Below are 25,357 nucleotides of genomic sequence, written 5' to 3' on the forward strand. Positions count from 1 at the left end.
GAATTTGAACCATTATAACTCAGGAACTGGACCACCCAGGAACTTGAGGGTGGTCGCATACGGTAGGCCCCTCAAGCCTCTAGGGATCCCCCGAATTTCAGCCCCGGGTTCCACCGCTTCGCGGAGATATTAGCAAAAAAATAGTACCATCCACCCCCCTCGTACCTACTCATCCATGCCGGCCAGGGTGCACGCTCCCTGGCTAGAAAAGGCAGCTCGAGGGGGGTGGAAGTCGGAAGAAATTTTTTTATGAGGCCTAGAGAAAACACTTGTACTGTACTCAGGGCACTCAGAGGAATCCATTTTTGTAAGTTTTATCCGATAATACTGTAGAATTTGCATAAAAATGAGCGTTGAATTTTGGCACACATGTGCACCACATGTGGTGCGTATCTCACTTTTCATTAAATAGCAACTGTATTTGCAACAAGGAATGAGATCTGCCATGCTGTGGTGAATTGCGAACTTTTTTCCTGATGCGCCCTCCTGGGGTCTTGGACTCTTCCATGAACGATGCACCCACCTGAGGTCTTTCACAGACGAGGTGATGCACCGAATCAGGTGTGTTTGGTTAAAGAGAGTCATCTAAAACCGGCGTTGGGAAGCACCGGCCCATGAGCTTGGCAGTTTCCAGGCCAGAAACGGAAGGCACCCGTCCTTCCTTTCCTGGAGGGGGGCTAACCGTTGGTGTGGACGGTAGAGACGCAAATCATACCTCTGGCTGACCGCCTGGGACTTCATACTTACCTGGCAGGGGAGACACCATAATCAAGAAGGCGGTTCACCTAGGGCGAGGCTTGCCCATTGCACTCCGGCCATGCTGACCCCTGCGAATTCCCCAAATGCGGGAATCTAGAGCTGCATAATTTATGGTAGTGGGGGACTGTGTTCGCGCTCTCCCCTGAAATTGTTGTTGAAACAAAGCAGAAGAGGTTTTTTTCCAGGGTTTTTTTTTTTTTTTGCGTTTCAGAATGGGGAGTTCTGTCACATGCGAGGTATGTGTTGTGCGCCTGTGAAACAAAGTCAGTTACGCTCTTGAAAAATCGGACCCTGGTGGGTGGTTCAGTTCGAATATAGCACAGACCTTACTTTGAAAGTCGATTGGACTGACTGCAGCCTAGCTGTAGCTGTCTCCATGTTGTTTGGTTGTCCTTTTTCAATTGGTATTAATTTTGTTGTCACTTACAGCGCCACCGAGTGGCCTGTCGCAGCGCCCTTTTTCACCTGGCCTCTGACTGAGCCCCTGCACAGGTGTGCCGATTTGGGTGAAGGGATCTCATTCCTTCCTGGAGTTATAGCCATTCGAGCCATCTCGGACACGCCACCTTAGCACGTTTTGAGGTCCCCTCGCCAAGGTGAATGGAAATGTCCACCTTTTTGGGATGATTATTGACAGGCAGACTCCAAAGAAGCTTTATGTGCTGCTTTGGGTGGGACTGGGCCAAATACCTGGCGCTAGGTTGCAAAAGAAGGTTTTCGACAAAATCCCAAATACCCGAAATATCCGTCAGAGCGACGAGCCAATCTGAGACCTGCGTCTGGTTCGGCTCGAGCCAAGGATTCCCATGACATAAGGCACGTGGCTCTGCGACGAACCGTTTGGGAATTACGAGCGATGCCGTACTTTCCGTCGCTGCAGTGCCAGCGTCAGGCCGAGCGTGACGAGGCCCGGTGACGTTGCAGACAGGGGTACTACCATCCCCCAGCGTTTTTAGGTCCCCCAGACTTACCAAAGCCGAGATGGGCATCGCCGTGTCCGGCTTCCTCCCCGCTGCGTCTTAGCGGCATCGCTTCTCGGCCTTTTGGCTAAGATCACATATCTTGTCGGACGGTTGAGACTGCGATCGCCTCTTGGAGGTTTCCTGACTAGAGATCTTTTTATATCTTGAGTCACACAACTTCGAGAGGTACATTGAACTCTGCTGCTTCGGGCTAAAACAAGTTTTAAGGTAAGGTCTTTTAATTTTTTATTTGGTTATTTATTATTGTATTTATTGTTGTTTTAAGTTTTTAGGCTGTTGGTGCCTCCACCATGTCGGCTGCCCCTGCCGGCGTGCGGAGGCACCACAGCGTGCGTTTTTTATTCAGGCAGGTTGAGGGGAAGCTCCTTGGAATGTCCCGTATGGACTTTTCCAGCAAGCTGATCCAAAAGACCTTAGCTTTTAGATCTGACGACCTGAATTGTTTGATGACTCTGCCCTTGAACAAAGGATTTGATGTCAGTTTTAAAACCGCTTCCCTGCTTAATGACTTTTGGCAAAGGTTTGATTCAGTTAAAGCCCAGTTCTCCATGTTCACTGTCGAGAAACTTTCTGATAACACACTTAAAACTGTGATTGTAAGGATGTTCAATGAAACAGTGACTGGAGATGATATTTATGTTTGGTTGGGTAGATTTTGCACTGTTCGAGGCCAGCCTGTCAAAGTGTTAGATGAAGATGGGATTTGGACATGCTCCTGGCGAATTCCCATTAAACAATGGGAAGACGCTGGGGGCTACCAGGGCCTGAAACATCTGCCTTCCATGATTGTGCTCGGAGAGAACAGAGGCTACATACCAAACTCTGCAGGAAGGGTTGCAGGTTTGGTCATCTCGCTGAAGCATAAGTGTAGAGAAATTGGTCACAGTTTGATTATTGTACCAATTTCAGACGGTGCAATCTTTGTGGAGAAACAAACCACCTCTACAGAGACTGCCCTAAAAGTTTTGCCAACAAGCTCAAAATGGCCACCCCACATGGGCAACAAACGAATGAACAAAGGAAAGAGGAGGCGGTCCCTGAGGTTTTGGCGGGAATTTCAAATTCCCAGCCGGCCTCAGGGATTGGGCAGGAAGGAGGAAGTGGGACGGCCACAGGGGCGGAGGCAACGGAACAGGAAATGGTCATGGAGGGAGAGGAAAGTGAGGAAAAAACCAATTCCTCACTAGTAACAGTTTCGGATGGGGTGCAGGAATCTACCGGGAGTGAGACAGAGTGTTCACTCCCTAACGCTCAGGTGCAAAAAAGACCTGCGGGGTCTCCTCTGATTGTAACGGAGGAGAAAAAATCTAGGGCAGCATATAAGCTTGATAGTATCGATTCGGTAGATCTGGAGCGCATGTGGCCCCTAGAGTCCCCTAATGAGGTATCCTTTTTGCACATTAAGCTAACAGCATCGTCGCCAAAAGAGCCACAAGAGGTTTCCTCTGTGGCCTCTGAAGCGACAGGCATTTGCCCTCCTGATCCCAGCTCGTCTGAGGAAAAGGAAAGGCAAATGCAACAAGATATAACATGATTTTAATCGTATCTTTGTAGTCTTTTTACTGTCTTCTGTTTTAAATGTCTTATACCTTTTTAACCCTACTGCTCATGGCCCTCACCATCTCTACTATCAATGTAAGAAGTGTGAGGTCCACCATTAGAGCACAGAGTATTTTGTCCCTTTTAAAATCTTTTAAGTCAGATTTGTTTTTATTACAAGAGTGTTCTCTGCCCTTTTTAACTAGGTACAAGAAAATGGAGGAGCTATGGTCCGCAGGAGCCTCCATATGGAGCGGATCAAATTTTAACAAAAATGACGGAGTTGCGGTTTTAATTAATAATCCTAACATCTTGGTGAAGGGCAGCACTGTGGTGAGGCAAGGCCGGGCACTTTTAGTAAATCTGACCTTTTTAGACAGGGATTTTAATGTTCTTAATGTATATGGTTTTACGGAAAAGAATGAAAGATATGAGCTTTTAGAAGACTTGCAACCCCACATGCTAGGTAGGGCCCCCCTAATGGTAGCAGGGGATTTTAATTGTGTTTTATCCAAAACAGACAGGAAAAGGGTAGGGGAGGATTTTAGAGTGGACAAAACGTCGGTGTTATTGCAGGGTTTAGTCAGAGATTTTAATTTAGTCGACTGTTTTAAAATTTTGCATCAAAGAGAGGAGGGCTTCACCTGGTTCAGTGGTGATAGTACCAAAGCCTCTCGAATCGACTACGTTTTTACAAGGGACTGCCCGCCGACCGATGCTACATTAACCCCCCTCTTTTTCTCTGATCACATAATGCTGTCTTGCACCCTTTCACTGCCCATGGGTGTGACGGTAGGGGGAGGGCTGTGGAAGCTGAACTGTTCCCTGTTGGAAGACAAGGATATAGTTTTAGAATATAGGGAACAGTTCAGCCAATGGCAGACCCTCCAAGACTTTTACGATACACGTGCACAGTGGTGGGAGATGGTAAAGGACCGGACAAGACAGTTTTTTAGAAAGATAGGGAAAGAAAAGAAGAGTAGGGAAAAGAAACGCATGTTGGGGTTGCAGAAAAGACTACAAAGGTATTTTAATCTTTTAAATAATGGTTTTGATTTTATCGACGAAATTCAGGAAGTAAAAAAAGAAATGTCAGTTTTAGCCAATATAAAAAGTAAAGGGGTCCTTTTAAGAAGTAAAGAGAGAGAAATAGAAAAAGGCGAAAAGTGTACCAGATATTTTTTTAAGAAAATAATAACAAGGGGTGGGGGGTTAACCAGGGTTAAAACAGGGGATAGGGAGGTTAACACAACAAAAGAGATTTTAGAGGATGTGGAAAAATTTTATGGGGCATTATATAGTTTTAAAAAGGTACACTTTGACACTGCAAAAGAAGTTTTAAATTTTATTGAGGAAAGGGTTGACTGTCAAAATGAGATTTTAACCCAAGATTTTAACATCTTAGAAATCCAAAAAGCACTTGGAGGTTTTAAGAAGGGGAAGTCCCCAGGAGTGGATGGACTTCCCCTAGAGTTTTATCTAACATTTTGGGACATTTTAGGACAAGAGCTTTTGACAGTTTTTAAAGAGTTTGAGACCCTCGACATACTTCCAGACAGTTTTAGAATAGGGATAGTTTCTTTACTTCACAAAAAAGGTGACCGGACTGACTTAAAAAACTGGAGACCCATAACACTTTTAAATTTTGATTATAAACTTTTTAGCAAAATTTTAGCAACACGCATGTCAACGGCTTTAGAGGACGTGATTCACCCGGATCAAGCTTGTTCTGTGCCCGGAAGAAAGATAACAGACAGCCTAGTACTGATCAGAGACGCCATCTGTTATGCGAGAGACAGAAATATTCGGCTAGTAGTCCTAAATTTAGACTTTGAAAAAGCATTTGACCGAGTCTCGCACCAGTACCTTTTTCAGGTACTGCAAAAAATGGGTTTTCCAACAAAGAGGTTTGTAGCCTGGGTGGGACTGCTGTACAAGGGACTAGTCATCAAATTCCTTGTAAACGGGCATCTTTCCAAAACTGTGAACATACACAGTGGTGTCCATCAGGGATGTCCTTTATCTCCTCTCCTGTATGTGGCTTGTATCGAGCCACTGGCACAGATCTTGAGAAAGGATAAATGGGTCAAAGGACTGGACGTTCCTGGGACGGGTGGACTGACAGCGACTTGTGCCTTATACATGGACGATGTTACTCTTTTAACCACGGACATTTTATCTATACGAAGAGCACTGGACTTGACTGACTGGTACGGTCGGGCCTCGGGCGCCAAACTCAATAGAAACAAGTCTGAGGCCCAGCTCTTCGGGCCGTGGGGGGACGTGGACACAGGAGGACTTTAAAATTTTAGGTGTTAAATTTGATAAAGAGGGTGGAGGACGGGAAAACTGGACTGACTTGCTAGGGAAAGTTAGGAAAAGACTAGGGTTTTGGGGACTAAGACAGTTGACGATTGAAGGTAAAATTTTTATTTTTAAATATGTGATTTTACCTCTGATTTTACTTGTCTGTTCTGTTTTTAGCCCCCCTCGGTGGTTCCTGGTGAAACTGGAGAGGGCGGTGTTTTACTTCCTGTGGGGGTCCAAGTGGGAGTGCCTGAAGAGGGAGACAGTCAAGAAAAGGCCAGAGAACGTTGGAAAAGGCCTCCCAGACCCCCACCTGTTTTTAGGCAGCCGCTTCACCGCCTTGCACATCAGTTATGCCATGACCCCATCCAAAGAAAACAAGACGGCTGCAATGGCGCGATTTTGGATGGGGTCTTCCTAAGAACTTTGAAAATTTTACCAGTAGATTTGAAAACCCCAGTGTCTTTTAACTTGCCTAAAGACTACAGTTTTATAAAAAAGTTTTTAAAGAAATACCTTTTAGAGAGTGAAGATGTCACCATTTAACTAAACACAAGTCTCTCATTTCTGTTGTGCAGGACCGGAAACCGGTGAGTCCAGTTCCGGGCCTCACACTAAGTGAGGCCAAACAAGTTTGAAGGACTTGACGGCACAGAAATTTACCTCGCTCTGGCTCACCCTCAACGTCATCAAGGATGCCATCTGGGCCACCAGAAACCTGCTGGTGGGGAAGCGCGTTACGGTAACCCTCCATGCATGCGAGCTAAAGGTAACATCAAGGCTGCAGGGGTACCGGACGACGATATTCGGACGGGGGGGCCGGGGTCGCACAGAGAGGGTCCCGGCAGGCACCGACCCTGGCTGCCCGTAGATGCACCCTAACCATTCTGGCTACGGGAACAGCGGGCCAGCGGGCCGGAGGAGAGGGGATCTCCGCTGAGCCCGTAAAGTAGCATCTCATGTCCCTGTTCTGGAGAGTGGGGTGAAGACCGACTTGATGAGGACTCACCCCCGGTCTTGCACAACAGATGTTTTTTTTTATTGGTTTTTATCCAATAAATTGTTTTTTATGGTGTTTTATCAATGAAATTGGTTTTATTAACATGCATATGAGGCTTGTTTGCTTTTTTAAATTTGTATTTTACTTTTGAAACCGATCGCACCTTTTAAACACACCTCAAATATGGACTTTTAAAAACAAGCAAAACACTGTGGTTTTAATCAAATGTTTTTTAACAATGATTGTTTCTTTCATTTTACCATGTGTATTTATTATATATTATATGGCTTGTTTTAATGTGTGCTTGAAAAGAAAAATGTGTGTGAAAGTAAAAATGCAAATGGAAAAAATGTAACTGTTGACAATAAAACCTTTTCGAAAGAAAAAAAATCTGTTCTTATCAATGTCAATGTCACCTTTATTTATATAGCGCTTTAAACAAAATACATTGCGTCAAAGCAACTGAACAACATTTATTAGGAAAACAGTGTCAATAATGCAAAAATGATAGTTAAAGGCAGTTCATCATTGGATTCAGTTATGTCATCTCTGTTCAGTTAAATAGTGTCTGTGCATTTATTTGCAATCAAGTCAATGATGTCGCTGTAGATGAAGTGTCCCCAACTAAGCAAGCCAGAGGCGACAACGGCAAGGAACCGAAACTCCATCGGTGACAGAATGGAGAAAAAAAAACCTTGGGAGAAACCAGGCTCAGTTGGGGGGCCAGTTCTACTCTGACCAGACGAAACCAGTAGTTCAATTCCAGGCTGCAGCAAAGTCAAATTGTGCAGAAGAATCATCTGTTTCCTGTGGTCTTGTCCTGGTGCTCCTCTGAGACAAGGTCTTTACAGGGGATCTGTATCTGGGGATCTAGTTGTCCTGGTCTCCGCTGTCTTTCATGGATGTAGAGGTCCTTTCTAGGTGCTGATCCACCATCTGGTCTGGATACGTACTGGATCCGGGTGACTGCAGTGACCCTCTGATCTGGACACAGACTGGATCTGGTGGCCACGGTGACCTCGGAACAAGAGAGAAACAGACAAATATTAGCGTAGATGCCATTCTTCTAATGATGTAGCAAGTACATAGATTGTTATGGGAAGTGTATCCGGTTCCGGTTTACCTAATTAATGCAGCCTAAAAATCCTTTAACGGATTTGGATAATAAAAGCATATTCGTTTGTTATGTGTATGCCAGGTTAAAGAGATGGGTCTTTAATCTAGATTTAAACTGCAAGAGTGTGTCTGCCTCCCGAACAATGTTAGGTAGGTTATTCCAGAGTTTGGGCGCCAAATAGGAAAAGGATCTGCCGCCTGCAGTTGATTTTGATATTCTAGGTATTATCAAATTGCCTGAGTTTTGAGAACGTAGCGGACGTAGAGGGTTATAATTTAAAAGGAGCTCATTCAAATACTGAGGAGCTAAACCATTCAGGGCTTTATAAGTAATAAGCAATATTTTAAAATCTATGCGATGCTTGATAGGGAGCCAGTGCAGTGTTGACAGGACCGGGCTAATATGGTCATACTTCCTGGTTCTAGTAAGAACTCTTGCTGCTGCATTTTGGACTAGCTGTAGTTTGTTTACTAAGCGTGCAGAACAACCACCCAATAAAGCATTACAATAATCTAACCTTGAGGTCATAAATGCGTGGATTAACATTTCTGCATTTGACATTGAGAGCATAGGCCGTAATTTAGATATATTTTTGAGATGGAAAAATGCAGTTTTACAAATGCTAGAAACGTGGCTTTCTAAGGAAAGATTGCGATCAAGTAGCACACCTAGGTTCCTAACTGATGATGAAGAATTGACAGAGCAACCATCAAGTCTTAGACAGTGTTCTAGGTTATTACAAGCAGAGTTTTTAGGCCCTATAATTAACACCTCTGTTTTTTCAGAATTTAGCAGTAAGAAATTACTCGTCATCCAGTTTTTTATATCGACTATGCAATCCATTAGTTTTTCAAATTGGTGTGTTTCACCGGGCCGCGAAGAAATATAGAGCTGAGTATCATCAGCATAACAGTGAAAGCTAACACCATGTTTCCTGATGATATCTCCCAAGGGTAACATATAAAGCGTGAAGAGTAGCGGCCCTAGTACTGAGCCTTGAGGTACTCCATACTGCACTTGTGATCGATAGGATACATCTTCATTCACTGCTACGAACTGATGGCGGTCATATAAGTACGATTTAAACCATGCTAATGCACTTCCACTGATGCCAACAAAGTATTCAAGTCTATGCAAAAGAATGTTGTGGTCAATTGTGTCAAACGCAGCACTAAGATCCAATAAAACAAATAGAGAGATACACCCACGATCAGATGATAAGAGCAGATCATTTGTAACTCTAAGAAGAGCAGTCTCAGTACTATGATACGGTCTAAATCCTGACTGGAAATCCTCACATATACCATTTTTCTCTAAGAAGGAATATAATTGTGTGGATACCACCTTTTCTAGTATCTTGGACAGAAAAGGGAGATTCGAGATTGGTCTATAATTAACTAGTTCTTTGGGGTCAAGTTGTGGTTTTTTGATGAGAGGCTTAATAACAGCCAGTTTGAAGGTTTTGGGGACATGTCCTAATGACAATGAGGAATTAATAATAGTCAGAAGAGGATCTATGACTTCTGGAAGCACCTCTTTCAGGAGCTTAGATGGTATAGGGTCTAACATACATGTTGTTGGTTTAGATGATTTAACAAGTTTATACAATTCTTCCTCTCCTATGGTAGAGAATGAGTGGAACTGTTCCTCAGGGGGTCTATAGTGCACTGTCTGATGTGATACTGTAGCTGACGGCTGAATGGTTGCAATTTTATCTCTAATAGTATCGATTTTAGAAGTAAAGTAGTTCATAAAGTCATTACTGCTGTGGTGTTGGGAAATGTCAACACTTGTTGAGGCTTTATTTTTCGTTAATTTAGCCACTGTATTGAATAAATACCTGGGGTTATGTTTGTTTTCTTCTAAAAGAGAAGAAAAGTAATCGGATCTAGCAGTTTTTAATGCTTTTCTGTAGGATATGTTACTTTCCCGCCAAGCAATACGAAATACCTCTAGTTTTGTTTTCCTCCAGCTGCGCTCCATTTTTCGGGCTGCTCTCTTTATGGTGCGAGTATGCTCATTATACCATGGTGTAAAACTGTTTTCTATAACCTTCCTTAAGCGTAAAGGAGCAACTTTATTTAAAGTGCTAGAAAAGAGAGAGTCCATAGTTTCTGTTACATCATCAAGTTGTTCTGAGGTTTTGGATATGCTAAAGAATTTGGTTACATCAGGAAGATAACTTAAAAAGCAGTCTTTTGTGTTAGAAGTTATGGTTCTTCCATACTTGTAACAATAAGTAGAATTTACAATTTTGGCTATATGAATTTTGCAAAGAACTAAATAATGATCTGAGATATCATCACTTGGCTGAATAATTTCAACACCATCAACATCAATTCCATGTGACAGTATTAAATCTAGAGTATGATTTCGACAATGAGTAGGTCCTGAAACGTGTTGTCTAACACCAATAGAGTTCAGAATGTCTATAAATGCTGATCCCAATGCATCGTCTTCATTATCAACATGGATATTAAAATCACCAACTATTAAAACTTTATCTGCAGCCAGAACTAACTCGGATGTAAAATCACCAAACTCTTTAATAAAGTCTGTATGGTGCCCTGGTGGCCTGTATACAGTAGCCAGTACAAACATAACAGGGGATTTATCATTAACATTTGTTTCTTTGGATAATGTTATATGAAGTACCATTACTTCAAACGAGTTATACTTGTAGCCTGCCCTCTGAGAAATCCTGAAAACGTTGTTATAAATTGAAGCAACACCTCCACCTTTGCCTTTTAGACGGGGCTCATGTTTATAACAGTAATCTTGGGGGGTGGACTCATTTAAAATAATGTAATCATCAGGTTTTAGCCAGGTTTCTGTCAAACAGAGTACATCTATATTATGATCAGTGATCATATTATTTACAAAAAGTGTTTTCGTAGAAAGGGATCTGATATTCAATAAGCCAAGCTTTATCATTTGTTTATCCATATTGCTTCTGTTTTTTATTTGTTGAACCTCAATTAAATTGTTAATCTTAGCTTGGTTTGGACGTTTTTTGTATTTTCTAGTTCGGGGAACAGACACAGTCTCTATAGTGTGATATCTAGGTGAAGAAGTCTCTATGTGCTGAGAATTAACTGACCTCTGTGACGGGAGGCAGCTAGCAGACGGTCGGTTTAGCCAGTCTGTCTGCTTCCTGACCTGGGCCCCAGTTAGTCAAGTATAAACACTGATGTATAAACACTGTTCAGTATAAATACTGAACAAGATGTCAGGCGCTCTGGCTCCCGGTAAACATTTGACTATGGTGGCTGGTGTCTCTATATTCACGTTCCGTACAATAGAATCACCAATAACTAGAGCACTTTCATCAGGTTTCTCAGTGGGTGCATCACTGAGTGGGGAGAACCTGTTTAATGTTTTGATCGGAACAGAAGAGCGGTGTTTTGACCCACGACTACGCTGCCTCACCGTCACCCAGTTGCCCTGCTGCTGGGGCTCTGTTTCCGGAACCGAACAATGTACAGGAATCCCTGAGCTAGACGCATCCAAAGCCGTATCTAGAGCCCTAACATTTTTACTGTCCTCAATTAAAGTTTGGATGCGTGTCTCTAATTCTGAAATCTTCTCTGTCAGCCTAACTATTTCCCTGCATTTATCACATGTGAATCCCTCATCAGCGACAGAGATAGATAAACTGTACATGTGGCAAGAGGTGCAAGAAACAATGATAGGAGAAGCCATTACTCACCGTGCTTGATGAAAATTCTTACTGCGGTTGTTTGATGAACTTGTGAAAAACTGGAGCGAGAGGTTTAATATCTGATACGTCCCCCATCCGGGGACTACATATTAAATGGATTTTTAGATCATGGAGCTGGAGCCGGGGCTTGCTCCGTCCACTCCAAGCATCGGCCTGGTATTGCAGTGTCTCCAGGAACGGTGTGCTTTCCCTTTTTGGGGATTGCCGTTTATTGTGTCGAATAGCAGAACAAGGAATGAGATCTGCCATGCTGTGGTGTATTGCGAACTTTTTTCCTGATGCGCCCTCCTGGGGTCTTGGACTCTTCCACGAACGATGCACCCACCTGAGGTCTTTCACAGACGAGGTGATGCATCAAATCAGGTGTGTTTGGTTAAAGAGAGTCATCTAAAACCGGCGTTGGGAAGCACCGGCCCATGAGCTTGGCAGTTTCCAGGCCAGTAACGGAAGGCACCCGTCCTTCCTTTCCTGGAGGGGGGCTAACCATTGGTGTGGACGGTAGAGACGCAAATCATACCTCTGGCTGATCGCCTGGGCCTTCATACTTACCTGGCAAGGGATACACCATGATCAAGAAGGCGGTTCACCCAGGGCGAGGCTTGGCCATTGCACTCCGGCCATGCTGACCCCTGCGAATTCCCCAAATGCGGGAATCTCGACTGCATAATTTATGGTAGTGGGGGGCTGCGTTCGCGCTCTCCCCTGAAATTGTTGGTGAAACAAAGCAGAAGAGGTTTTTTCCAGGTTTTTTTTTTTTTTGCATTTCAGAATGGGGAGTTCTATCACATGCGAGGTATGTGTTGTGCGCCTGTGAAACAAAGTCAGTTACGCTCTTGAAAAATCGGACCTTGGTGGGTGGTTTAGTTCGAATATAGCACAGACCTTACTTTGAAAGTCGATTGGACTGACTGCAGCCTAGCTGTAGCTGTCTCCATGTTGTTTGATTGTCCTTTTTCAATTGGTATTAATTTTGTTGTCACTTACAGCGCCACCGAGTGGCCTGTCCCAGCGCCCTTTTTCACCTGGCCTCTGACTGAGCCCCTGCACAGGTGTGCCGATTTGGGTGAAGGGATCTCATTCCTTCCTGGAGTTATAGCCATTCGAGCCATCTCGGACAAGCCACCTTAGCACGTTTTGAGGTCCCCTCGCCAAGGTGAATGGAAATTTCCACTTTTTTGGGATGATTATTGACAGACAGACTCCAGAGAAGCTTTCTGTGCTGCTTTGGGTGGGACTGGGCCAAATACCTGGCGCTAGGTTGCAAAAGAAGGTTTTTGACAAAATCCCAAATACACGAAAATTTTGTCAGAGCGACGAGCCAATCTGAGACCTGCGTCTGGTACGGCTCGAGCCAAGGATTCCCATGACATAAGGCTCTGTGACGAACCGTTTGGGAGTTACGAGCGATGCCATACTTTCCGTCGCTGCAGTGCCAGCGTCAGGCCGAGAGTGACGAGGCCCAGTGACGTTGCACACAGGGGAGGGTACTACCATCCCCCAGCGTTTTTAGGTCCCCCAGACTTACCAAAGCCGAGATGGGCATCGCCGTGTCCGGCTTCCTCCCCGCTGCGTCTTAGCGGCATCGCTTCTCTGCCTTTTGGCTAAGATCAAGTGTAGCGACGATTGCTATGTCGAGCGGAGATGGTACTTTGCCGACCATGATGGCGTGGTTGAAGAATACTGTACGGATTCAAGTGCTTCAGAATGCTGTCCGGTTTGTAAAGGAAAACTTCAGGAGGGAATTTGTGGTCGTGGACGTCTTGAAAGGAGTCTTCAATGTAGCAGCTTCTTCAGTGTTCTGTCTTCAGGATTTCACAGCACTAGGATTTATGGATCTGACCTTCTTCAATCTAACGGACTGTGTGAGTTTTTTTGAGTCTTGGGGGAAGAAAAAGCACAAGTTGTTGGAAGGATTGAGTTTGCACCCTTTGTTTGCACAGGATTACTTACCTCTCACAGTCCATCTGTATAATCCTTTTGTTGAGGATGTGGAGGTAATGACTTTCCTTGAGAGGCACTGTGAGGTTGTGAAAGGAGGTGAGCGTGTGAGGGATCGGTTTGGGATTTGGACTGGAAAGAGGCGTTTTTTTGTGAAGCTCCGGGTGGATTCAGCGGTCCCTGGAAGCCTGGTTCACCTACCAGGGTCCATTTCCATTGGGCCTAACAGGGGCTTTCTCTACTACCCTGGGCAGCCCGTGTATTGCAGGAGATGTGGTGGAGAAGGACACGTTAAAACAGACTGTGAAGGACAGCGCTGTCGGTTTTGTGGGAAGGCAGACCACGTTGCTTCGGCCTGCCCCGCACCAAAGCTTTGTAGCCTTTGCGGCAAGGCCGATCATCTTTACGTACCTGTCCATCAAGAAACAAATCATATGCGAGCATATTGAAGGAAGGTGATGATCTGCAGGCGGACCTGGATGCCATTCTTAGCAGTCTACCAGCAGAAAGGGAGAGGCATCTTCAACAAGCGACAGGTGCGAGTGATCAGAGAAGTATGAGGGCATCAAGTCAGGAGTGTACTGGTATGAAGGAACAAGTGGATGGAGCCGTGGGGGATCTGAAGTGGAGGATGAATGTAACATACCTCCAGGACCAAACCTTTTGTAAGGTTTTCCGGGTATTATTTGCTGGGTGGTGTAATTTAAAAGGATTCTACCAGTCACATTCTGACTGGTGGGAAGGGGTGAAGGAGAGGATTAGGTTTTTTTTGCAGGGCATGGGGTTTAGCTTTGGGGCAGGCTAAGAGGAATCAAGTGCGTCAATGGACTAAAGAATTGCAAGTTTTATGCTCTCAAGGTCTATTGAGCACTGGTCAAGGGTGGAAGAAAGCCAAACTCTTGCAGGATTCTTTGAATGAACATTATAGAGGAGAAGCACAGAAGTTTGTTGTGCAGTCAGGTGTATGTCAGCGTGTGCTAGATGAAAGGCCTACAAAGTTTTTCTTTTCTACTGTGAAGAGCAGGCAGAAGCGTAGCAGTATGGAATGTTTAAATACAGAGAAGGGTAAGGTCTACTCAGTTGAAGGAATGCTGAAGGCTTCAGTTGCCTTTTATAAGGAGCTGTTTGCGAATAGAGAAGTAAGAGAGTCAACAGCGGAGGGGTTTTTAGGGGATCTGGACAGGACCTTGGATAAAGTGGAGGCAGGCAGGTTAGAGAAGGAGGTCACCTTGAAGGAAGTAGAGGTAGCAATTAAGTCCTTGAAGAGAGGCACGTCTCCAGGTGGTGATGGTCTACTGGCTGAATTTTATCAAGCCTTTTTGCCTTTAGTAGGCACTGAACTGATTAAAGTTTATCAGGAAAGTCTGGAAGTGGGGAAATTGCCTTTGTCTATGAGGAGGGGGTTGGTGACCCTCCTGCATAAGAAAAATAGTAAGGAGGATTTGGCAAATTGGCGGCCAATAACTTTACTTACTACTGATTATAAGATTCTGGCAAAAGTCTTAACCATACGGCTTAAGGGGGTGTTAGATTTGGTGGTTCATCCAGATCAAACTTTTGGGGTCCCAGGAAGATCAGGCAGCCTCAATTTAGTTTTGGTCCGGGACTTAATCAGTTGGGCTGAGCAACGTCAGCTTCCTTTGGCAATCCTGAGCCTTGACCAGGAAAAGGCCTTTGATAGGGTTAGCCATTCTTTTTTGTGGTCAGTGTTGGAGAAGCTTGGGTTTGGCCCAGGGTTCATAGCCTGGGTCCAGCTTTTGTATAGTGAGGCTTTCAGTCAGATTAGGATAAACGGGTTCTATTCTGAACCAGTGAAACAGTTGGGTGGTGTGAGGCAAGGGTGTCCTTTGTCACCCTTGTGTTATATACTGTCTTTAGAGCCTCTGATTAGTCGACTACGATTAAAAGCAGCTTTGACTGGTGTAGTAATGCCAGGTGGAGGAGGGTTAAGGCCAAAAGTATTAGCTTACGCAGATGATATGACAGTCTTTTTGACCACTGAAAAAGATTTTGTAGTGACAGGAGATATTTTGCATAGTTTTTCAGAAGCCACAGGTGCCAAGATAAACGTCAGTAAATCTTCAGTGATGTTTGTAGGACGGTGGAGTAAGAGGACTGTGGTTCCAGGAGGGTATACCTTGTGTCAGGATGGCATTAAAATTTTGGGTTTTCGCTTTTTCAAGGTGAATAGTGCACAACAAAATTGGGAGGGGCTGTTGGAATCTTTACAGTCTAAAGTAAGCCGGTGGAGTGTTAGGGATCTGTCACTATGGGTTAGAGTACAGGTAGTGAAGGCAGATGTGTTGCCCAGTATTAACTATCTGGCTTATGTTTTTCCCCTACCTTTTTGGCAGGGGAGGAGAATGGAGAAGTTGATTTTTTCTTTTATTTGGAGAGGGAGGACTGAGTTAGTATCAAGAGCACAGATGTTTCGTCCTCTGGGTGAGGGAGGCAGAGGGGTGCCATGCCTCCCTTGGAAGGTTACGGCTTTGTTTATTGCTTTTGCAGCTCGCCTAGTGGTACAGGCTCTAGAGCATAAAGCACATGTGTTGGCTCACTTTTGGTTGGGCTGGCCTTTGAGGCATTTAACAGGGTGGAGTAATAGGGTACCTTGGTCACTGGATAGGCCTGAACATTATAAAGTGGCGGCAGACATCATTAAAGGGAATCCTTGGTGCTTGGAAGAGTCACTGTTGTTAAATCATAGGAAGCTGTATGATAGGTTGAAGGAGAGCTCTGTTAAGGAAGCTAGAGAGGCAGGGCCTCCAATTGAAGTGAACTGGTTGTCCTTGCAACCAGATTATTTGGTAGGGAGGTGTAAGGATGTGAACTGGTTGGCAGCATTAGGGAGGCTTCCAGTACGGGAGCGTTTATATAGGCATGGTCAGGGCAGATCTCCTTTGTGCCCAGTGGGTTGCGGGGAAGAAGAGACAATTGAGCACGCCTTGTGGTCATGTCCAGGAGCAGTGGCTTTATGGAAAGCAGTCACTGGCTGGTGGAGAGAGTGGGGAGGACCATTGATTACCCGGGACTTAGTGTTGTATGGAGTAGGGTTTGGAAATATAGAGAACAATCAGAGAAGAGTAGTATGGGTTACTATCTCAGAAGGGAAGCGTATCTTATGGGACTGGCGACTAAGGTGCCTGAGGAAGCAGTTGCCTGGTTTAGAACCTCAAAAGTTATTTTCAACACTTTTGGCTAGTTTGGTGAAAGAGGTAAATGGGTATAAGGTCGTTCATGGGGAGGAGGGGATGAGGGCTGTATGGGGGTGGGCTCCCTCGGGTAGGGGTGGGATAAAGTCTTGGGTGTTAAAAATTTAGTACTGGTTATGAGGTTCTGATTGTAATGTGTTGTATCTTCACTTTATGAAATGATTTTTGAGTTCGGAATGATTTTTTAGTTCTGTAGGCTTGGGACATGTATGTTCAGAAAATATGTATGCCTTTGTTGCAAGTGATTAATTTGTATGAGTGTATGGATTTAATAAAAAAAAAAAAAAAATCTGTTCTTATCAGTTTAATATCTGATACGTCCCCCATCCGGGGACTACATATTAAATGGATTTTAAGATCACGGAGCTGGAGCCGGGGCTTGCTCCGTCCACTCCAAGCATCGGCCTGGTATTGCAGTGTCTCCAGGAACGGTGTGCTTTCCCTTTTTGGGGATTGCCGTTTATTGTGTCGAATAGCAGAACAAGGAATGAGATCTGCCATGCTGTGGTGTATTGCGAACTTTTTTCCTGATGCGCCCTCCTGGGGTCTTGGACTCTTCCATGAACGATGCACCCACCTGAGGTCTTTCACAGACGAGGTGATGCATCGAATCAGGTGTGTTTGGTTAAAGAGAGTCATCTAAAACCGGCGTTGGGAAGCACCGGCCCATGAGCTTGGCAGTTTCCAGGCCAGTAACGGAAGGCACCCGTCCTTCCTTTCCTGGAGGGGGGCTAACCGTTGGTGTGGACGGTAGAGACGCAAATCATACCTCTGGCTGACCGACTGGGCCTTCATACTTACCTGGCAGGGGAGACACCATGATCAAGAAGGCGGTTCACCCAGGGCGAGGCTTGCCCATTGCACTCCGGCCATGCTGACCTCTGCGAATTCCCCAAATGCGGGAATCTCGACTGCATAATTTATGGTAGTGGGGGACTGCGTTCGCGCTCTCCCCTGAAATTCTTGGTGAAACAAAGCAGAAGAGGTTTTTTCCAGGTTTTTTTTTTTTTTTGCGTTTCAGAATGGGGAGTTCTGTCACATGCGAGGTATGTGTTGTGCGCCTGTGAAACAAAGTCAGTTACACTCTTGAAAAATCGGACCCTGGTGGGTGGTTCAGTTCGAATATAGCACAGACCTTACTTTGAAAGTCGATTGGACTGACTGCAGCCTAGCTGTAGCTGTCTCCATGTTGTTTGGTTGTCCTTTTTCAATTGGTATTAATTTTGTTGTCGCTTACAGCGCCACCGAGTGGCCTGTCGCAGCGCCCTTTTTCACCTTGCTTCTGACTGAGCCCCTGCACAGGTGTGCCGATTTGGGTGAAGGGATCTCATTCCTTCCTGGAGTTATAGCCATTCGAGCCATCTCGGACACGCCACGTTAGCACGTTTTGAGGTCCCCTCGCCAAGGTGAATGGAAATTTCCACTTTTTTGGGATGATTATTGACAGGCAGACTCCAGAGAAGCTTTCTGTGCTGCTTTGGGTGGGACTGGGCCAAATACCTGGCGCTAGGTTGCAAAAGAAGGTTTTCGACAAAATCCCAAATACCCGAAAATTTTGTCAGAGCGACGAGCCAATCTGAGACCTGCGTCTGGTTTGGCTCGAGCCAAGGATTCCCATTACATAAGGCACGTGGCTCTGCGACGAACCGTTTGGGAGTTACGAGCGATGCCGTACTTTCCGTCACTGCAGTGCCAGCGTCAGGCCGAGCGTGACGAGTCCCGGTGACGTTGCAGACAGGGGAGGGTACTACCATCCCCCAGCGTTTTTAGGTCCCCCAGACTTACCAAAGCCGAGATGGGCATCGCCGTGTCCGGCTTCCTGCCCACTGCGTCTTAGCGGCATCGCTTCTCGGCCTTTTGGCTAAGATCACGTACCTTGTCAGACGGTTTAGACTGCGATCGCCTCTTGGAGGTTTCCTGACTCGAGATCTTTTTATATCTTGAGTCACACAACTTCGAGAGGTACATTGAACTCTGCTGCTTCGGGCTCCAACACGTTTTAAGGTAAGGTCTTTTAATTATTTATTTGGTTATTTATTATTGCATTTATTGTTGTTTTAAGTTTCTAGGCTGTTGGTGCCTCCATCATGTCGGCTGCCCGTGCCGGCGTGCGGAGGCACCACAGCGTGCGCTTTTGTTTTAAAGAGGTGAATGGCAAGCTCCTAGGGATGTCACATCTTGACTTCTCCAGAAAGTCCTTTTTTTTTTGGAGCGTCCATTCAGGTATAAGTTTGAGGGCTCGTGTACGTGGGTTAAGGGGACCTGCGCGCTGACCCCAAAAAATTTTTGACGGACGCGGCGTCGATGTCTGCCGGCCCACGGGAGACCCCTGACCGGCGCAGGAGGATCTGGACCCCCGAGGGGCCCCGCGGAAGCCCACCCAAATTTGAGGCCCCTACATGTCATTCAGCACTTCTCCACAGGGTGGCGCACGGAGCAGTACACCTCAGGTTTAAAACAGTGGCATTTACCCGAATGGGGGGTGTACGATTTTTTTGCCCACGAAACCTATATTTGTCCATTTGACCTTTAAAGTTACAGAATGACCACGGAACCGATGCGGACCCCCATCGGACCCCCAACCCGGGTCCCACGAACCCATTATTTGTCCATTTGACCATTATATTCACACAATGACTGCGGATCATCTGCAGACCCCTTGCGGACCCCCACCCTGGGTCCCACGAACCCACTATTTGTCCATTTGACCATTCTATTCACACAATGACTGCGGATCATCTGCGGACCACTTGCGGACCCCCACCCTGGGTCCCACGAACCCACTATTTGTCCATTTGACCATTATGTTCACACAATGACTGCGGATCATCAGCGGACCACTTGCGGACCCCCACCCTGGGTCCCACGAACCCACTATTTGTCCATTTGACCATTATATTCACGGAATGACCACGGATCACATCCGGAACATTTGCGGACATATCCAAAATTGTGGTGAATGTTAACCAAAATGTCACAGATTTTGCCAAGCTGTAACTCCGCCAAAACGGGGCCAAACTGCACCAAACTCGGGTCAGAGTAAGACCTCCAGAAGGCCTACCGAACACCGATGCCCCCCCATCCATAACACCCCGGGGGGCGGAGTTATTGCCCCACACATTTTTGATAGTCAAATGGAAGGAAGAGACCTAGCAACTTGAAACTCGGTGACTTGATAGCCCTCAAAGGGCCCTCTCTGAAGCCACCTCCCCCAAGTCGATAGACCCCCGGGGGCCAGAGATACGGGCCCGCAAATGCAAAAAGTCCCAAAATTTGACCGGCAATAACTCACCCAAAAAGAGAGGAAAAAACACCAAACTCAGGTCAAAATTAGACCTTTGGGAGCTCTATCCGACTACACCAGCCCCATGTTCCTATGACCCCGGGGGTCCGAGTTACGGCCCCACAAAATGTGGAATTTGAACCGTTATAACTCAGGAACCGGAATACCCAGGAACTCGAGGGTGGTCGCATACGGTAGGCCCCTCGATCTTCTAGGGATCCCCCGAATTTTAGCCTCGGGGTCCACCGCTTCGCGGAGATATTAGCAAAAAAATAGTACCATCCACCCCCCTCATACCAACTCATCCATGCCGGCCAGGGTGCACCCTCCCTGGCTAGAAAAGGCAGCTCGAGGGGGGTGGAAGTCGGAAGAAAATTTTTTTTATGAAGCCTAGAGAAAACACTTGTACTGTACTCAGGGCACTCAGAGGAATCCATTTTTGTAAGTTTTATCCCATTATACTGTAGAAATATGCATAGAAAAAATGGATTTTTTGGATCTTGGTTAATTTCACCACATGTGGTGAATGTTAACCAAAATGTCCCAGACTTTGCCAAGCTGTAACTCCGCCAAAACGGGGCCAAACTGCACCAAACTCGGGTCAGAGTAAGAACTCCAGAAGGCCTACCGAACACCGCTGCCCCCCCCATCCATAACACCCCGGGGGCGGAGTTATGGCCCCCCACATTTTTGATAGTCAAATGGAAGGAAGAGACCTAGCGACTTGAAACTTGGTGACTTGATAGCCCTCGAAGGGCCCTCTCTGAAGCCACCTCCCCCAAGTCGATAGACCCCCGGGGGCTAGAGATATGGACCCGCAAATGCAAAAAGTCCCAAAATTTGACCGGCCATAACTCACTCGGAAAGAAGGGAAACAACACCAAACTCTGGTCAAAATTAGACCTTTGGGAGCTCTATCCGACGACACCAGCCCCATGTTCCTATGACCCCGGGCGTCCGAGTTACGGCCCCCCAAAATGTGGGATTTGAACCGTTATAACTCAGGAACCGGACCACCCAGGAACTCGAGGGTGGTCGCATACGGTAGGTAATTTCAGCCCCGGGGTCCACCGCTTCGTGGAGATATTAGCAAGAGAATAGTACCATCCACCCCCCTCGCACCTACTCATCCATGCCGGCCAGGGTGCACCCTCCCCGGCTAGAGAAGGCAGCTCGAGGGGGGTGGAAGTCGGAAGAAATTTTTTTTTATGAGGCCTAGAGAAAACAGTTGTACTGTACTCAGGGCACTCAAAGGAATCCATTTTTGTAAGTTTTATCCCATAATACTGTAGAAATATGCATAGAAAAAATGTTGGATTTTGGTTAATTTGCACCACAAATGTTGCAAGTCTTGCAGTATATTAAATAGCAATATTTTTTATTGTCAGTCTATTTCTCAAATCACTTCTAGTCTAATGAACTACACATGGGGCTATTTCATTTGTCACTTAACAGTTACTTTATTTGAAATCTTCCTAATTCCAATTTATCCATAATGTATTGTAAAATACGTTTTATAAAACAAGAGTGCACACTTTGCAGTCTATTTCTCATTCCACTTTTAGTCCAAACAACTTCAAATGGGACTATTTCCTTGGTCACTGACCAGTCTATTTCTCATTCCACTCATAGTCTAATGAACTACATATGGCACTATTTCCTTGATCACTTGCCAGTCTATTTCTCATTAATTTTCTAGTCTAATAAACTACATATGGCACTATTTCCTTGATCACTTGCCAGTCTATTTCTCATTCAAAACTTTTAGTCTAATAAACTACAAAAAGTACTATATCCTTGGTCACTTACCAGTCTATTTCTCATTCCTTTTCTAGTCTAATAAACAATACATTTCACTATTTCAGTCTATTTCTCATTCAACTTCTAGTCTAATAATCAGTTTAACTGGTGATGATGATCGGCCTGAATAAATTTGAAATAGAAGTGTATTAATGTGAAAACATATGGCACTATTTCATGGATCACTTGCCAGTCTATTTCTCATTCATTTTTATAGTCTAATAAACTACATATGGCACTATTTCCTTGATCACTTGCCAGTTTATTTCTTATTCAAACTTTTAGTCTAATAAGCTACAAAAAGTACTATTTCCTTGGTCACTTACCAGACTATTTCTCATTCCTTTTCTAGTCTAATAAACAATACATTTCACTATTTCAGTCTATTTCTCATTCAACTTCTAGTCTAATAATCAGTTTAACTGGTGATGATGATCGGCCTGAATAAATTTGAAATAGAAGTGTATTAATGTGAAAACATATGGCACTATTTCATGGATCACTTGCCAGTCTATTTCTCAGTAATTTTATAGTCTAATAAACTACATATGGCACTATTTGCTTGATCCCTTGCCAGTCTATTTCTTATTCAAAACTTTTAGTCTAATAAACTACAAAAAGTACTATTTCCTTGGTGACTTACCAGTCAATTTCTCATTCCTTTTCTAGTCTAATAAACAATACATTTCACTATTTCAGTCTATTTCTCATTCAACTTCTAGTCTAATAATCAGTTTAACTGGTTATGATGATCGGCCTGAATACATTTGAAATAGAAGTGTATTAATGTGAAAACATATGGCACTATTTCATGGATCACTTGCCAGTCTATTTCTCATTCATTTCATAGTCTAATAAACTACATATGGCACTATTTCCTTGATCACTTGCCAGTCTATTTCTTATTCAAAACTTTTAGTCTAATAAACTACAAAAAGTACTATTTCCTTGGTCACTTACCAGTCTATTTCTCATTCCTTTTCTAGTCTAATAAACAATACATTTCACTATTTCAGTCTATTTCTCATTCAACTTCTAGTCTAATAATCAGTTTAACTGGTTATGATGATCGGCCTGAATACATTTGAAATAGAAGTGTATTTATGTGAAAACATCCTAATTTCAAGTTATTCAAAATATAGTAAAATATGTTTTTATTAAACATTTTATGTATAGAAATACTATATATTTATTATGTATTTATTACATATACTTTTTTATTTACACACAATATATAAATATGTTTAAATTATTTTTATTACATGTAATATATATTTGTGTGTGTGTGTGTGTGTGTGTGTGTGTGTGTGTGTGTGTGTGTGTGTGTGTGTGTGTGAATGTGTGTGTTTGTAAAGTAATGACACCTTAATTCAATTTCAAATATTTATTGAACTTTTTGTTTTGCAGACATTGTAAAGTCAAAATCAAAAATGCCTCAAAGTTCTGTACAAAAAAACACAATATATAAAAAGTATAATAGGAAACATGCATTATATAAGAAAAATAAAATAAATAAATAAACATGTTCAGAAAGATTCAGAGCAAACTGACATTAACCTTAACTATAACTATTTACAAAAAAAAGAAAAAAGAAAAATGGAACAGGCTATCAAAACAAATAAAAAGATAACCTTACTTTTTTATCGTAGAAATAAAAGGAGTAGAACAATTATCATAAAAAATATCAAAACAAACAATTTAAATAGCTGCATAAATTATTTACGGGGATTTTTTTTTAAATTTCTCCTGTCTCTTTTTTACTTGCTGCACCAGCTTTTTAGACGCTATTTCCTGTGGTGATTTAAGTGGGGAGTTCTTCACCATCAGTCTGCGTCTGAGGACCATCTTCATTAATGTGCTTCTTTCCTTATAGAAATAATAAGAAAGGCAAAGTGTTAGTGAACATGTCTACTTGTCACAAACAGTTAAACCAATCCATGGGAAATTGTACTTACTGAAGCAGATTTCCCAGACTTCTGGCCTTCTTCAGCATCGGGAGGGCTGTCGGAGAGCGTTGGGCTGGTGGATGAGGACTTTTCCTCAGCTGGCATCTTGTGGGGTTTTGTCGTCTTTCTTCTCTTGGCACCTTGCTGCCTTGGACTATCAGCTTCCTCACCCACCACAGCTGTATCAAAGAGGCGACGGTGTTCTGCTGCCTGCTTTGCATTAAGGTTGAGGGCATAAAACCTGTCAGCTGTGGTGGTGTCGTGGCACATGAACTGTGCCACTTTGTGCCTATCTTCCGGGCAGTGAGTGTTCTTTGCCTTTTTGGAGAGAGAACAGCATAGGCAAAGAGTTAGAAAAAAACACACCAGAAACTCATAAAGCCGGGACAAGTACAGGAATGCTTACATGGGTGGCGATGGTAGTCCTCACATCAGTAAATGTGGGTGTGCCTGGTAACCCCATGCTCGCCCACGCATCCTGAAAATACTTGTTCAAGTTTTTGCAGGAGCTGGCCTTTGAGGTAAAGAAGAAGTAGTTTGCAACTCGTCCCCCTACCAAGTTGGACCGGGGTGAAAGGAATTCCTCAAGCCACCCATACTCCTCCTGGTCCAGGGCCAGCTGGGCTGCACCAAAGGCCTGGTTGGTCTTGTGGGCTGATATCTTTAGAAACAGTGAGAAGTGGCATAAGCTGAGTTTTATTTTAAAGAAAACCATGTGGACAACAAGAGACAGAGAGAGAGAGAACCACTCACATTAATGACAAAGTGGCCATCTGTAGATGTCGCACGGGCATCCTCCACCTCTTTAATTGTTAAATTTTGGAACACCCCTCCACGGTGACCATAAATGCTGGCCCAGTAAGTGGTGAGGTGTCCATAAAAAGACCATTGGTCCTTTTTCTCAGGACTAGTCTTCAGACGATCTTCACAGAAAAAAAGAGAAGCATAAAGGATCACATTGATCGCCAAATAATGAGAGGAGAAAGGATTCAAAAACTTATCCAGAATCTCAGGAATAATTTTTTTGGCAGAGTCCCGGCAAGCTCGCAGTGTGGCTTTAGGGATCAGGCGGGCCTCCTTGGCTTGTTTTACAGCCAGCTCGTGGACTGCCACGCTGCGCTTTACTGGGCGGGTCAAGTTCTGGATTTCCCTCCTAATCCCAATGAAAGCCACACGGGAGAGCCGGCATGTGGGCGGCTGGGTCTCATTAAGATATTTGAGGAACTGTGCCACATTTTTTAGGTAATGGTGCACAGTTGGCTCTGTAATGTTGCATTTCCTTAAAAAAGACAGCCAGGACCGGACCTTTGCCCTGTTGTCCAAAAACATCAAGCTGGCCTGATTGGTCTGGCCAGCTGACATATATGAAATAAAAAATTTTATTCTAAAAATCTTTGAGGACACATTATTTATTAATTTCGGAGTGGGGTTGATGCCCTCCCAGTGGGCCCTGGACTCCTCAATGAGCTGATCTGCAAAAAGAAAGCACAAGAGAAGGACCAGGTGAGTCAGGTCGATAACATAGAGGTAAACACTAACAAACATTATTATTATTATTATTATATTAAATTAAATTAAATTAAATATATAATAAACTATATTATACATATATATATATATATATATATATATATATATATATATATATATATATATATACATACATAATATGTGTGTGTATATGTATAATTATATTACTTTAATTTTCTAGTCTAATAAACTACAAATGGTACTATTTCCTTCGTCACTTAT

At 44.1% G+C, this 25,357-nt stretch overlaps 4 non-coding genes and 1 pseudogene across 4 annotated transcripts; all 5 read left to right on the plus strand.

The window, feature by feature from the left end:
* Window positions 1-739: 739 nt before the first annotated feature.
* Window positions 740-904, plus strand: LOC132134057 (U1 spliceosomal RNA). The gene has a single exon (XR_009429352.1). It is a non-coding gene; the product is annotated as a U1 spliceosomal RNA (small nuclear RNA).
* A 10,523-nt stretch (window positions 905-11,427) lies between these two features.
* Window positions 11,428-11,616, plus strand: LOC132134100 (U2 spliceosomal RNA). The gene has a single exon (XR_009429365.1). It is a non-coding gene; the product is annotated as a U2 spliceosomal RNA (small nuclear RNA).
* A 351-nt stretch (window positions 11,617-11,967) lies between these two features.
* Window positions 11,968-12,131, plus strand: LOC132134048 (U1 spliceosomal RNA). The gene has a single exon (XR_009429344.1). It is a non-coding gene; the product is annotated as a U1 spliceosomal RNA (small nuclear RNA).
* Window positions 12,132-16,838: 4,707 nt separating this feature from the next.
* Window positions 16,839-17,018, plus strand: LOC132134093 (U2 spliceosomal RNA; annotated as a pseudogene).
* A 351-nt stretch (window positions 17,019-17,369) lies between these two features.
* On the plus strand, window positions 17,370-17,533 carry LOC132134121 (U1 spliceosomal RNA). Its single transcript, XR_009429385.1, has one exon. It is a non-coding gene; the product is annotated as a U1 spliceosomal RNA (small nuclear RNA).
* Window positions 17,534-25,357: the final 7,824 nt, after the last annotated feature.

Source organism: Carassius carassius, unplaced genomic scaffold (genome assembly GCF_963082965.1).
Source record: "Carassius carassius unplaced genomic scaffold, fCarCar2.1 SCAFFOLD_66, whole genome shotgun sequence".
Classification (NCBI taxonomy): domain Eukaryota; kingdom Metazoa; phylum Chordata; class Actinopteri; order Cypriniformes; family Cyprinidae; genus Carassius; species Carassius carassius.